Source organism: Ambystoma mexicanum, chromosome 6p (assembly GCF_040938575.1).
Source record: "Ambystoma mexicanum isolate Mex_15411 chromosome 6p, UKY_AmexF1_1, whole genome shotgun sequence".
In the NCBI taxonomy this organism is placed as follows: Eukaryota; Metazoa; Chordata; class Amphibia; order Caudata; family Ambystomatidae; genus Ambystoma; species Ambystoma mexicanum.
The window spans coordinates 555,626,361-555,639,063 of record NC_090935.1 but is presented as its reverse complement, the minus strand read 5'-3'; the positions used below and the strand labels follow the sequence as shown (position 1 = coordinate 555,639,063).

The 12,703-nt window shown below is 48.9% G+C and overlaps 1 protein-coding gene across 5 annotated transcripts in view; it reads right to left on the bottom strand.

Annotated features, from left to right (window-relative positions):
* Positions 1-12,703, bottom strand: part of ERBIN (erbb2 interacting protein) — a 2,559,118-nt gene that overhangs the window by 2,361,137 nt on the left and 185,278 nt on the right. For all 5 annotated transcript variants that reach the window (XM_069627374.1, XM_069627371.1, XM_069627370.1 and 2 more), the window contains one exon: positions 687-784. The gene's annotated coding sequence lies outside the window, so the exon portion shown is untranslated. The remainder of the gene's footprint in view (positions 1-686; positions 785-12,703) is intronic.

Here is a 12,703-nt window from a genome sequence, read left to right as displayed (position 1 = left end):
CATGGAGAGCGAGAATAAGCAAGATCAGTGGCCGCTGATCCCTGGGCCTACAGGAATCCCACCTGTCAGTGGATGCGAGTGATGAAGTTTGATGCCACCTTTACTCATACCTCTCCCCTGGTGCAATATTCAGTCAACTGTGAATGGTCTTGCAATAGGATGGCTGACATTACTGAAGGTTTGAAATTCTGTGGTTGATAGTTTATTGATTTATATTGGACTGTTGTATTCTGTATTTCAGATCATATTTATTCTCAATTTGATTGCATCTTATATGTGTTTTTACCATTTTAATATTCTGCCACGAAAGGCCTAATCAACCGAAATAAAACAAAAAAAAAACACAATCAATTCCGCCAGTCAGCCCAACGAGGAGAAAGGTTCGTATGGTAGACCTCAAGAGTAATTTGAGTGTCTATGCACGATTACAACTAATCACAAAGGTGAAAATGAAAGATTATACACATTTGTTAATCATATGCCTATTATATGGATAATTTTACTAATCAACAAAAATATATCTGAAGTTCCCCTACAACTTCCAAACCCAATGGCATCTCAGCTTTCAGTCAGCTACTGAAAAGTCTGAAGAAAAACATGGTCTGAACTGAGATTTGGTGTAGCTGCAAATGTAAAAAGTAACAGATAATCAACAGCAAAACTAATTGAAAGTTTTTTTTACATACCCGATATCTCAACCTGTTGCTTTCCTTTCTTCAGTTCACAGGCTGCTATTTCCCAATCACCATGGTGAGAGGCATTGCTTGAAATACCATCCACATCACTGGAAGAAAAGATTGCACAGCATGTATTTTAATAATCACATCTTTTACACCATAGGTTTTTAATAAGTAAACAAATGGAGAGACAGTAAAGTGTTGTGTACATAAGCACAGGCATTTAGAATGGAAAGCCATTTTTACAACAATATTCATGTTTCTATAAATGCACTTTGGTAGGTTACATGGGTTTACATCTGCACTTTCTCATTTGAACGCTCCCATACTTAACACACTTGGTTATACAATACTGGGTAACGCAAAGGAGCCTTAAATGGTACAATGTTTTTACACAAAAACAATATGCTGTTCTTTATTAATAATGCATAATCTTCTGAAGATTTCCTTGTCCACAAGACTTTAAATTAATTTCATCGTTAATATTTTTGTGAATGTTTTTGGCCTGACATCCATCAAGGGCGGAAATGCCCTCATAGCAATCAGCGAAACACAAAAGTGACAGGCCGAGTTACTTAACTAAACTGAAATCCAGATCCAGAGGGACTGGAGGCAGATCTCAAAATGACAAACAAGAGAGGCAATCCCCAAAGCGGAGACTTCACAGGCTGAAATTGAACATTCTATCCTCTGATGCTGCCACAGCCAGAGCTGCACCGACAGGGAAGTGTTTGCCAATTTAAATCACTTCCCCCAAACTCCCACCCGACCCTCTGTGCAGAGGCCTTTCAGGCCTCCCTTTCCCTGCCTCTTCTCCTGCCCACCAACCCCCCCAGCATGGCCGGATAGGCCGAGGCGGTACCACATGGACGGAAGCTCTCCTCTTCCGGGGATTTCCCAGATGAGCCTAGCGCATGCAGCCAGCTAAGGGCCACAAGGCAAAGGGTGGCTCCCTGGGGCAGGTCTCATCAAGTTTGCCCCCGTTTGCCACTGTACACTGGACCTAACACCCTACAGCTACACCACAGGTAAGGTGGTATGGGTGGCAGCACAGCCATAACTGTGCTCTGGTAAACCCATGCCACTCATTACCATCAGCTGCACCTAACCAGATGTAGGCCTACACTGTGAACTCTTGTTAGCTAATGTATTGGTCTCAGTATATTCCCGAGGGTAGGCTGCGTATGGCACTTGGAGATACAGGGAGGTTTAGATAGAATGAGATACTAGAACTATTGCAAAATGGCCCAGGGCGGCACCCTCAGAGGGGTCATGGGGGTGGCCAGTGTGTCACTCAGGGAGGAACTTTGACGGCAGGCAATGTGTCTCACTTAGACAGATTTTGAGGGTGGGTAATGTGTTGCACTGAGATGGTTCCGGAGGGTGGGTAATGTGTTGCATTCAGATAGATTTGAGGGTGGGCAATGTGTTTCAGATAGATTTGAGGGTGGGCAATGTGTTTCAGATAGATTTGAGGGTGGGCAATGTGTGTTTCGATGGATTGTGTGTGTGGAAAGTGTTGTTCTTAGATGGTTTCTGAGAGTAGGCCAAGTGTTGCACTTGATGGATTTTGAGGGTGGCAATGTGCTGCATTTAGAAGAATTTGGGGTCTGGCAATGTGCTGCACTGAGATGGATTCTATGAAGGTAGCCAATGTGTTTGCCTTAGAAGTATTTGGGAGTAAGCCATGTCACATTGAGAAGAATTAAGGGGGAAAGCAATGTGTTGCACCATGATGAAATGTAAAGCTAGCCTGCCTGAGACCACCTCTTTGCACCCTTCCACTACATGTACAACTCAATGACACTGCACAACACCCCAGCCATTAGAATGCAGCTAACCCCCACTATACAATTCAGTCTAGGTGCACACAATGGGTCTCCTGCTTCCCATTTTCTGCACAACAACTGTCTTTAGAATGTTGCCATCACCCACAATAAAATTTGGTCTAGCTGCACACAATGTCTCCCCTGTGTAACAAAGGCATGGTATCAAACAGTAAGACAGACACAAGTGACCACAGTTCCAGGGTGTTTATTGAACTTGTTTATTGAACTTCAATTGGGTTTGAAACACACCCATCGAATCCTAAATCTACAGATGGGAGCAAGCTACGACCACCAAATAACGCAATTATAGTCCAGTCTGTCAAAAAAGAAGGGTCTATACTAATAAACCTATTGCCAATCCTTACTTCTAAATACAAATATTGTGGTAAACAATGTTATGCAAATGAAGTGTTCAAGAAATGATATGTCAGGATATTCAAGCCATTGGGTTTCCTTCCCCACGTTTTCAGCACGGGACAAAGCGGCACACTCTAGCTTAGCACATTCTGGCTTCTTTAGTACGAGGATGCAGTTCAAAACATCAGCACCTTCTGTGCCAAAGTCTCATTGCCATTCAAAGTCCTCTTTTAGAGGGTCTGAGGCAACTATACAAACATTAAAGTTCCTTTCTTAAGATTTCACATATACAACTTCTCAGGTGATTTACTGTTCACCCCAGCTCCTCCTCCGCCGGGCTCAGCCCAAATGTATCTACTGTTCCAAACTTTCTCTACCTCAAAATCGAAGACTTTCGAATGTGCGAAGTATTTTGCTTGACCCATCGCAGGACCACTTCCATTCACAATTACTTGTTCTCTTGTTGATATAACATTTTTCTCACTTTTGCCACTTCTCAGCTGGATACCTTACAGAAGTCGATTGAGCACCCACGAGGTGCAAGACCACTCGGTCAAAAGGTATTGCATCTTGCTTTTAAAGTTCAGTCACTCATCAGCAGTTCAACTTTACTTGCGCCTTTTATCACACGTGTTTCAAGAATGTTCGTTCCAAAGCTTGCCATACAATGTTGCTGCTTGCAACCTTGGCTTCACCACAGACCGGTCTTCTATCTGTCTCCCCGGCTGCGTTGATTTCATAGACACTGCTTTGTTCTTGGAGCCAAGGACAGTACCACAGCATCTGGTTTTTCTCCCTGCCTTGATTGAAGCGGGAGGGCTCCGGATATCTCCGACACAATGTAGGATTCTTTGGTATCCAGACAAAATATCTGAAACAAAACAGAGTGGTACATTTCAGAGTGGACAAAAACACAGACCATTAATTAAATAAAAGTAAGTGGTGTAAAGTTGTTAAAACGCCACTGCATCCTGACCCAGTTTAACGGATAAAAACAGAGGGGGCTTGGGGACACCCGCCCCCAAATAAAACTTTGAAAAAAATCCACCCCAAAAAGTCTATGTTTATCAGTATTTTTTCCATGATGGAATTTACCGCTCTGTAATTGTATTCGGTAAGATCGCATATAACCAATTCTTCAGCTTGGTTTCATGGTCTAACGCTTTGTATTCTCAAGGTTTCTGGAAAGTAACGGTTCCTTGTCGAAAAGGTCAAGAGAACTTCCCTCCTTGCGATCCCCTTCAGTTTTGCCATCTTTCTTTTCTTCAGCTACCGACTCGAAACTGCAGTTTCCTTTTATGCTTTGCCTCGCTCAGAGTGCTCTCGTGCTCCACCTTTCATCTGTGCGGGAAAGCTTAATGAAAGTCGTGTGTGTGCATGATGGGTCAGTAATTGCCTAGCCTCGCCTGACCATTCTATTGGGACTGTTACGCTCACCTGGTCTCTGCAGAGGTGTTTGGGCACGGTTGCAGCCCTCCCAGGAGTTAGATCTTCCCCATCCGGTCTTTCCCTTTGCGAATAAGCTGTGAGCGGCGGTAATTGGTGACACCGCTCCTGCGTGGATATGAGAAAACGTGAGTGCACTGATCGGCGACTATTGTGCCTCTCAAACCCTTCTACCCAAGGTGCATTTTCTGTGGGCATGTACGGGCACATAGGGCTCACCTGTTAATTATTGATGGTAAGCTCTCTGTCATGCTATTTCTGGCAGGGGCGCTTGCCGATGGATCTTGTTCCTTCACTGATCCCTAGCAAGTAATAGTCCAGTCCAGCTGCGACTATACTTCTCTTATCGCTTTCCCTTTCTGTTTTCTCTTTGCCTCTTCTCGTTTTCTGGCTTGGTATTCAATATTGCTGTTAATTCCTGAATAACATTTTCTCTGTTTTCTTCTCAATAGGTGGAAATGCGGTTCAAAAAGCAGCTTTGGGGACGCGGAATGCTTTGAATGGTTGAAACCGCAATGTCCGACAACAGGTGAGTGATAGTTTAAGGCAAAGCGCGGTGTTCGGTTTTAAGTGTCTAACCTTCCCTTTCGTTCTTACTTGCAGGTGCTGCCGAAGCGCGTCGTGCTGCGGTGTCAAGATGAAGATTTCTGAGTCCCAGAAGATTTGAAGATGAGCTGTGGTACCAGGATGAAGATGTCTGCGTTCAGAAGGCTTGAAGATGAACTGCTGTGTCAAGAAGAAGTCAACATTGCGGATGTTTAAGAATGTCAGGATCAGTGAAGACGCCCACAGGTGAGAGCAGGTTCTCTAGTTGATAAGTATGAAATCAGGATTTCCAAATGTAAGTTTAATCCCAGGCAGCGGGGAGCGTTACGCGGCATGGAAGTGCAGAATAACACGAAGCGTCTGCCTCAGGGATCAAAGCAGCTTATATATCTGTGATTGTGGGCACGCCCACTAGGTCTGGCTTGCCTGCCACTCCTAGAGAGTCAGCACGTGCAAGGCAACCCAATAGCAGTAGCAGCCACACATACACGTGGGGCTGCTTTAGTGATGGAAGTTACCATGTTAAATACACCTTGCACCCAAAATGAGGTATTACGTCCAAAATAAAAGCATTCTTGTCCCAAGTAAATGTTCTTGCTTATTTGTTATTCATGAGCCCGGCGCCAAAGGCACCAGGACTGTGTCCATCAGGGTCTCTGGGGTATGTGGCCCTTGAATGTCTGTTCTTGGCCCGATGACCACAACAGGGACACGTCAGGTATACTGCTCGGGTGTTGGTCTGTTTTCCCTCATAGCAGGCTGCCCGTGTGAAAGTGTTTGTGTTGTAAAAAGGGGGAGGAGAGTAGAGTTCATATATATCCTGCCTGGTAGGATGGAGTAAAGGTGTTATAGGGCAGGGGATACCGCGCCACACCATCCTGCGTCCCACTCCCACAAGACCCCCCCTCACCCAGGTGATTTTTCTGCACTAGTCCACCCCCAGAAACTATATCCAAAAGAGATGGCTGTGCCCTAGCCACCTGGATGAAAGATCCCAAGGGACTAGTTGGACAGACACTTGCTGGTTCCTCACACCTTCTACACATACATTGCAAAACACCTCTGCCATTAGAAATTAGCTATAGCTGCATAATCTCTTGTGCATACTCAGCAGAATACCTCTGCACCCACCCACATACCTGCTCAACAGGGACTTGGCCACCACAACCTACCTTCGGATTGGCTAAAAATGCAATCTATGACTCACTGAAAAATTTCCCATACTTGGACTTTCATCCCCAACGGTGTTTATAACTGCAGCATGTTGAGATCATACCAATGCCGAAAGGCGCTATGCAAATGCCCATTACATTACTCAGGCTTTCCTCCATTTTGTAAACCATCTTCAAGCCGTGAATCGACAAGTGTAATCAGAGGAGAGGAAGTGCAATCTACAGAGTCATTAGAACAACAAAGTAAAAGTTTGCATTTTCTTTAACTTTCCACAAAGTATACCCATCAACTAATACTACCAAGTCGCAGCAGTACTAGTAATGCCAATAGAACCACCAATAGTAGTACCAATAGTATCACCAACGCTCGCAATAGTTATATTAGTGGAATTACTATTAGTAGCACCCCTCACAGTACCAGTATTTTACCACTACTAGTACTACCAGTTAGGCTACCATTTGAACTACTGACAAGATTTACCAGGTTACTCACCGTAGTGACCACCTTACTCCGAATTCCATAGTCCCCTTTCCTCCATACTTGTGGGACATCTCTGCGTCCTGTGGGACGGGACCGGAGCACTTTGTAAAAAACATGCACATTTTTTAAAAAAATGTGTCCGTCCTCTCTTTCCTGCGTGGGGCCCGGCACGCAGCCGTAACCCTACCCACCTTGGCTACGCCCCGCGCATCGCCCATCAGTCCTTTTCTATCGCAGGGTCAAAGACCCATTAGCAATAACAGAGGAACCTTATTAGAGGGGACGGCGGGCGGGCGTATGGAGGAAAGGGGACTATGGACTAGGAGTATGGTGGTCACTACGGTGAGTAACCTGGTAATACTCCTGCGTCCCGTCCCCTTTCCTCCATACTTGTGGGAGAATCCGAAGCACTCCTTACAGGAACTATGGGTGGATGGAAATACCCCTTACTGAAACAGGTTCTTTAGCATAGCCTGACCAAACTGAGCGTCAGCTCTAGAGCTTGTATCGAGGCAGTAATGCTTACAGAAAGCAGACGGGGAGGCTGAAGTAGCTGCTTTAGCGATGGATTCCCAGGGAACATATTTCTGAAAAGCAACCGCGGCTGCCTTGCCCTGCACCAGGTGTGCATGGATACCTTTAGGAGGTTTCAGCTTTTGGACGGTGAAACACTGCGTGATACAGGCGGCAATCCATCTGGAAATAGATGCCTTAGACGCCAGCCTGCCCTGAGGGTTACCGAAGGTCACAAAAAGTTGAGAACTTCCGAAGCTCGGAAGTCCTGTGCAGGTAGAACTTAAAGAGCTCTTCGGACGGACGTCAAGACAGTGTAGAACCCTTTCAGCCTCCGAGGCAGGGTTCGGAAAAAAGACCGGAAGGGAGATCGACTAATTCCGATGGAATTCGGTCACTACCTTCGGTAGGAAAGCCGGGTTTGTCCGAAGGACTACCTTGTCCTTGTGAAAGACAAAGAAAGGATGCTCCACCGACAATGCCTGGAGCTCGCTCACTCTCCTCGCTGACGTAACGGCTACCAGAAAGGACACTTTCCAGGACACGTACTTCAGGTCAACCATAGCCATTGGCTCAAAGGGTTTATGGCACAGCGCCGACAGGACTACATTTAGAGTCCAAGGCAGGTGCGGACTACGAACCGGAGGGTAGAGGCTTGTCAAGCGAGCAACATGTCTCTTCACCACCGGGTTAGTTAGAGAATAAGAACACAGGTCTGTAAAAAGGTAAGTGGAAACCGCTGAGAGATAACTCCTGCAAGACAGAACATGAACCCCTGACTCTGCTAGGGAGGATACGAAGGACAGCACTGTGTCAATCGTTGCCACCCTCGGATCCAACTCTTTCTCCAAACACCAATGACAGAACCTGAGTCATTTACTCTTATATTGAGATCTGGTCGAGGGTTACCTGGCTGCCTGGATAATGCGCATGTTATCCGCAGACAAACTCAAATGCTCTAAAGACTTGAACTCAGGCAACATGCCGCCAAGCTGAGCGATTGTGGGGAGGGGTGCCACATCTGTTCCCCTTGGTGAAGAAGATCGGGAGTTACTGGTAACCTGATCAGCAGATACACCGACAGGTGTTGAAGTTCTGAGAACCAAAACCTGGCCGGCCACCACGGGGCTATCAGTAGAAGAGACAGTTCACATAGTTCTTCAACTTCCAAATTGCTCGATGAACTAGGGGCAGAGGCGGGAAGGCGTAAGCTCTCATGTTGTGCCATGGAATCTCAAGAGCATCCCCCAGAGAGGAGGCTCCCAGCCCCCCTCTGGAGGCGTACAGAGGAAGCTTCTTGTTTACCGCCGTGGCAAAGAGGTCCACCTCTGGTGTGCCCCAACGCGAGAAAATCCATGAGAGAATCCGCCTTCAACTCCCACTCGTAGCTGACCACTGTCCGCCGGCTGAGAGCATCCGCTGTGACAGCTAGCCCAGGATGTGCACTGCAAGCAGCCAGACCCCCATGAAGCACGGCTCACTCCCAAATCTGGATGGACAGGTCCACGAGAGGGGGGAACTTTGTTCCCCCTTGCTTGTTTATGTAATACATTGATACCACATTGTCCATTCTTATGCGGACCACCTTGTTGACAATGAGCGGTCTGAGCGGTCTGAACGCCTTGAGCGCCAGAAAGATCGCCAGAAGCTCCAAATGATTTATGTGCAGGAGCTTGTCCTGATGTGACCAGAGGTCAGAGACCTGAAGAAGATCTAACGTCGCACCCCACACCAAAAGGGAGGAGTCCGTCGTGATGTCGCCATGGGGACTGGGTCCTGAAACCCCGCGCCCACCGACAGGTTGCTGAGAGAGGACCACCAGTCCAGGTCCACTCTCATGGAATCCGGAATCATTATCCGCTTGGAATCCTGGTCCACAGCCTGACGCCAGGAACACCGAAGAGCCATCTGGGTCCGTCTCATTTTGAGATGAGAGAGAGGAAGAGCCAGTACACACGAGGCCCAGAAGCCTCTGGAACCACCAGGCCGACATGTTTTCCGACTGTGTAAACATCTGACACGTGGCCAACAGATCCGCCATTCTGTCCCTGGTCAGATACACTCGGCAGTCGATCGTGTTCCAACGAAAACCCAGGAAGATCAGGTCCTGTGAGACCGTCATGGAGGATTTTCGTCAGTTCACCGACAGCTCAAGATGCAACAGAAGCTGAAGGAGAGACTGGAGGTCGCCTGCTGCTGCCAACGGACAAGGGCTGAGTAAGAGCCAGTCGTCCAAATAAGGATACACATGGATACCCTGGAGACGAAGATAGGCCGCAATCACCGACATCTTCTTGAAGACACGCAGCGCTGAGCTGAGGCCAAAAGGGAGCACCCGAAACTGGAAGTGCTCCTCTCCCAAAGAGAAGCAGAGGCTTCTCCTGTGTGGATTCCAAATCAGGATATGCATGTACGCATCCTGAAGATCCACCACGCTGAGCCAATCGCCCATCTGCAAAGAGGAGCGAATCTGGCAGGGCGTGATCATCTTGAATTTCTCTTGGGGTAGGAAAAGATTGAACTGGGAAAGGTCTAGGATGGTGCGCAGGTCAGCCTGGTTGGTTTGGGCACCTTAAACAGCCGGGAGTAAAAGCCCTCCCCTCGCTCCCCCTAATGTGCAGAAGTTTCTGAACCTCGGCCTTGAGGGAGGGCGAGCCTGACAGCTGAAAAGGAGGGTTGAGGTGTGGGGTAGGGGATAAAGATAAGCAGAAGCCCGCTCGAGCGACTGACAAGACCCATCTGTCTTCTGTGATGGTCTGACACGCCTCCCAATGAGACGCCATGCGTCCTCCCACCGGGGTCTCGTGCGAGCGCGGAAAACCCTCATTTGGCAGACTCATCAGTGGCAGTGCCACCTGAACCTGATGAGGAGGCTGAGGAGCGGGAGAAAACCGGGTACGCTGTTGTCTACAGCGGTTATTCCCCGCAGGAGTATCCACTCTGCGAGATTTGCGGTCGAGGAAGCCCCTAAAACCAGAGGAAGGTCGACTTTGCGACAACGGTCTCTGGGATTTGAAAGGAGCTTTAACCAGAACAGACAATGATTTAGCCGTCTAAGTGCTATCCTTGGTTTTGGTGAGCTCTACATCAGTAGAAGAGTGAAAAAGCTCCTTACCATCGAATGGAAGGTCCAGTACCTTGTCTTGCACTTCCATCGAAAACTTAGTGGCATGCAGCCACGCTTGCCGCGAGGTATCAACCCCAAGCACCAGGCCCCGAGCCGCGGTGTCTATTTGATGAGCCGCAGCCTCCAGGAGATCCTGAGCCAAGACCCTGGCATCGGAAAGGCCACCTCTGAAATCTTCCAACTTCTCGACCAGAATGTGCTCCTCAAACTCAGACAGACCTTTCCACATCCACATGTTTGCTCCCGCCAAAATCAATTCTGCATTGGCCTGCCTGAGCTGCAAGGCCGAATTGGCAAAGATTTTCCTCCCTCGGGAGTCCAGGAGCTTGTCCTCCTTTCCCAAGACCCGAGTAGCCATCACGGAAGAGGATGCTGCAGGTCTGGATTGCAACGTAGCCGCAGCCACCACTGTGGAGGAGGGAGGCGGACAAGACAAGGCCACTTCTTCCGAAGAATGCAGCCTGTACCTCGCGTCAATCTTTTTATTGACAAAATGTCCTGAGTGTGGCTTTTCCCAAACTCTTCGCACCTCGGCCAGAACGTCCTTCAGTAGGAAAAGGCCGGTACGCTCCAAGGGAGACAAGGTGAACGCCCGAGAGGGCACGCCCTCCTGCGGAGCGGGTGTGTCGGCACCGGAACATCTAAGAAACTCATGTCCAGTACCCGGTCAAGAAAAGCTCTGATGGAGCGGGGAAGGTCCTAGTTGTCCTGATCGCCTTGAGGGTCATCCGACAGGTCAGGATCCTGCTGAGCCGTGTCAGACACTGCCTTGTCCACTGGGGACAATGGTGGCAAAGGCGGAAGAGCAGGGGGAGGCACCACGGGCAAGAGGTACCGGAGGAACAGGTGGAGCCGGTGGACATAATTCCTTGAAAAGCCCTTTGAAATATTCCCTCATGGGGTCGGTGCGCATAAGCGCTTGAAATTTACCGAAAAAGGCGTCCTCAGGAGATTGTTTCGGAACCTGAGGAGGCCTCTCATGAGGTGGACAAATCCAGGGACGTAACAGAGAAGGGCGTCACACCGGCCCCTCCACCGACGTATCCACATAAATCAAGGGAGCCGCCCTGCGCGGGCAACAAAACATTGTGCGGAAGAGGCATCCGGGCGTTCCAATCATAAACCGGCCGGTAAGGATGCGCACAAGGGACCTTCGGTGCACCCAAAGGACCGAACCCTACACCAGGGGCCGATGGCGTAGTTGTAGGGTTAGTACCTAAAATGGCCGCCGTGGTCGTGGCGGGAACGGCCACCATTTCGTCCACATTTTAGGGGAACTGCGGCATGTGAGGAAGTGAGGCAGGGGTCCCCATCGATGGGTCAGGAGTCTTAATTTTAGCCTTAACGTAAGGACCTCGGCAGAGCCTGTACTATGAGGCCTGGAATGTTTCTGTGACATACCAACTGCGCCTTCGAAGGAAGGGCCTCAGCACTGCCGGTAAAAGAAGAACCTTTCTTCTTTGCGCCCTCAACAGATCTGGTGTCACCACAAGAGCAGGAACGGTGAGCAACCACTTTCACCGACAGGGCCTTGCCCGGCCCCTCAGAACTGTTGGTAGGCTTAGCCTCTGTACGAGAGACCTCGGACCTAGGCCCGGTAAAAGCCTTATTGGCATGGGCCTCAAGCATCCGCTCGGTAACCACAAGCCCAGTCAAGGCCTCGGGGCACACCCCGGTTTTGTTTTTGAGGGAAGCCGAAAGAGGCCTCAGAGCAAGCTCCGGTACCCCACGACTCAGTAGAACTGGGCCTACAAACAGCCCACACAGGAAGGGCCTCGGAGCGTACTCCGGTGTACACAGGCCCCTTACGGAGACCCTCGGAGAAAACTCTGGTAGAATTATTAGGCCCGACAGGCACCTCAGGGCGAACCCCGGTAACAGAGCGATCAACGCCCCTCCCAGCTCAAGAGGAACCTGGGAAGGTATCCCCCGGTCGGGGTGCTCTGAAAAGTAAAGAACTTACCGGGCGTATCTTCTCGTCGATGAATGCCTGAAAATGAGAAGGAGGAGTTTGTCGGAACACCTCCTCCCACTGCTCCAACCGACCTTGAAGTACCCAGACCGAAAGGGAGTCACAGTAAAAACAGGAGTCCCAACGGTGTTCCGGACCCAAACACTAAACAATGAGGATGGGGATCCACCCTCGCGAAGTGACGGTGACACGATGAACAGTCTGGAAAATCTAATTTAAAAGACATAGACAGACTAGTAAACGAATGCTAACGAGAGCCAGAGAGGAAAACAGGGAAGAAAATCTTCCGAGGATGCAAGTGCGTCCGGCCCCGATCGTGCGGAGAAAAGGAATGATGGGCGATGCGCAGGGCAGAGCCAAGGTGGGTGGGGTTACGGCCACGTGCCGGGCCAGGATGCTGCTTGTCAGGAACTTGCTTAAGATTATGTATTCAGTGAAAGCAATGACAGAATTGCACATCATAAACCTGCAGGACGTTTACCCGATTTGCAGTATATAGAGCAGAAAAAGAAAACTCGATTAAAGTTATTCTAGAGGATATTAAGGACGGGCACAATAATGTTTTAATACCTGTATAGGTCAA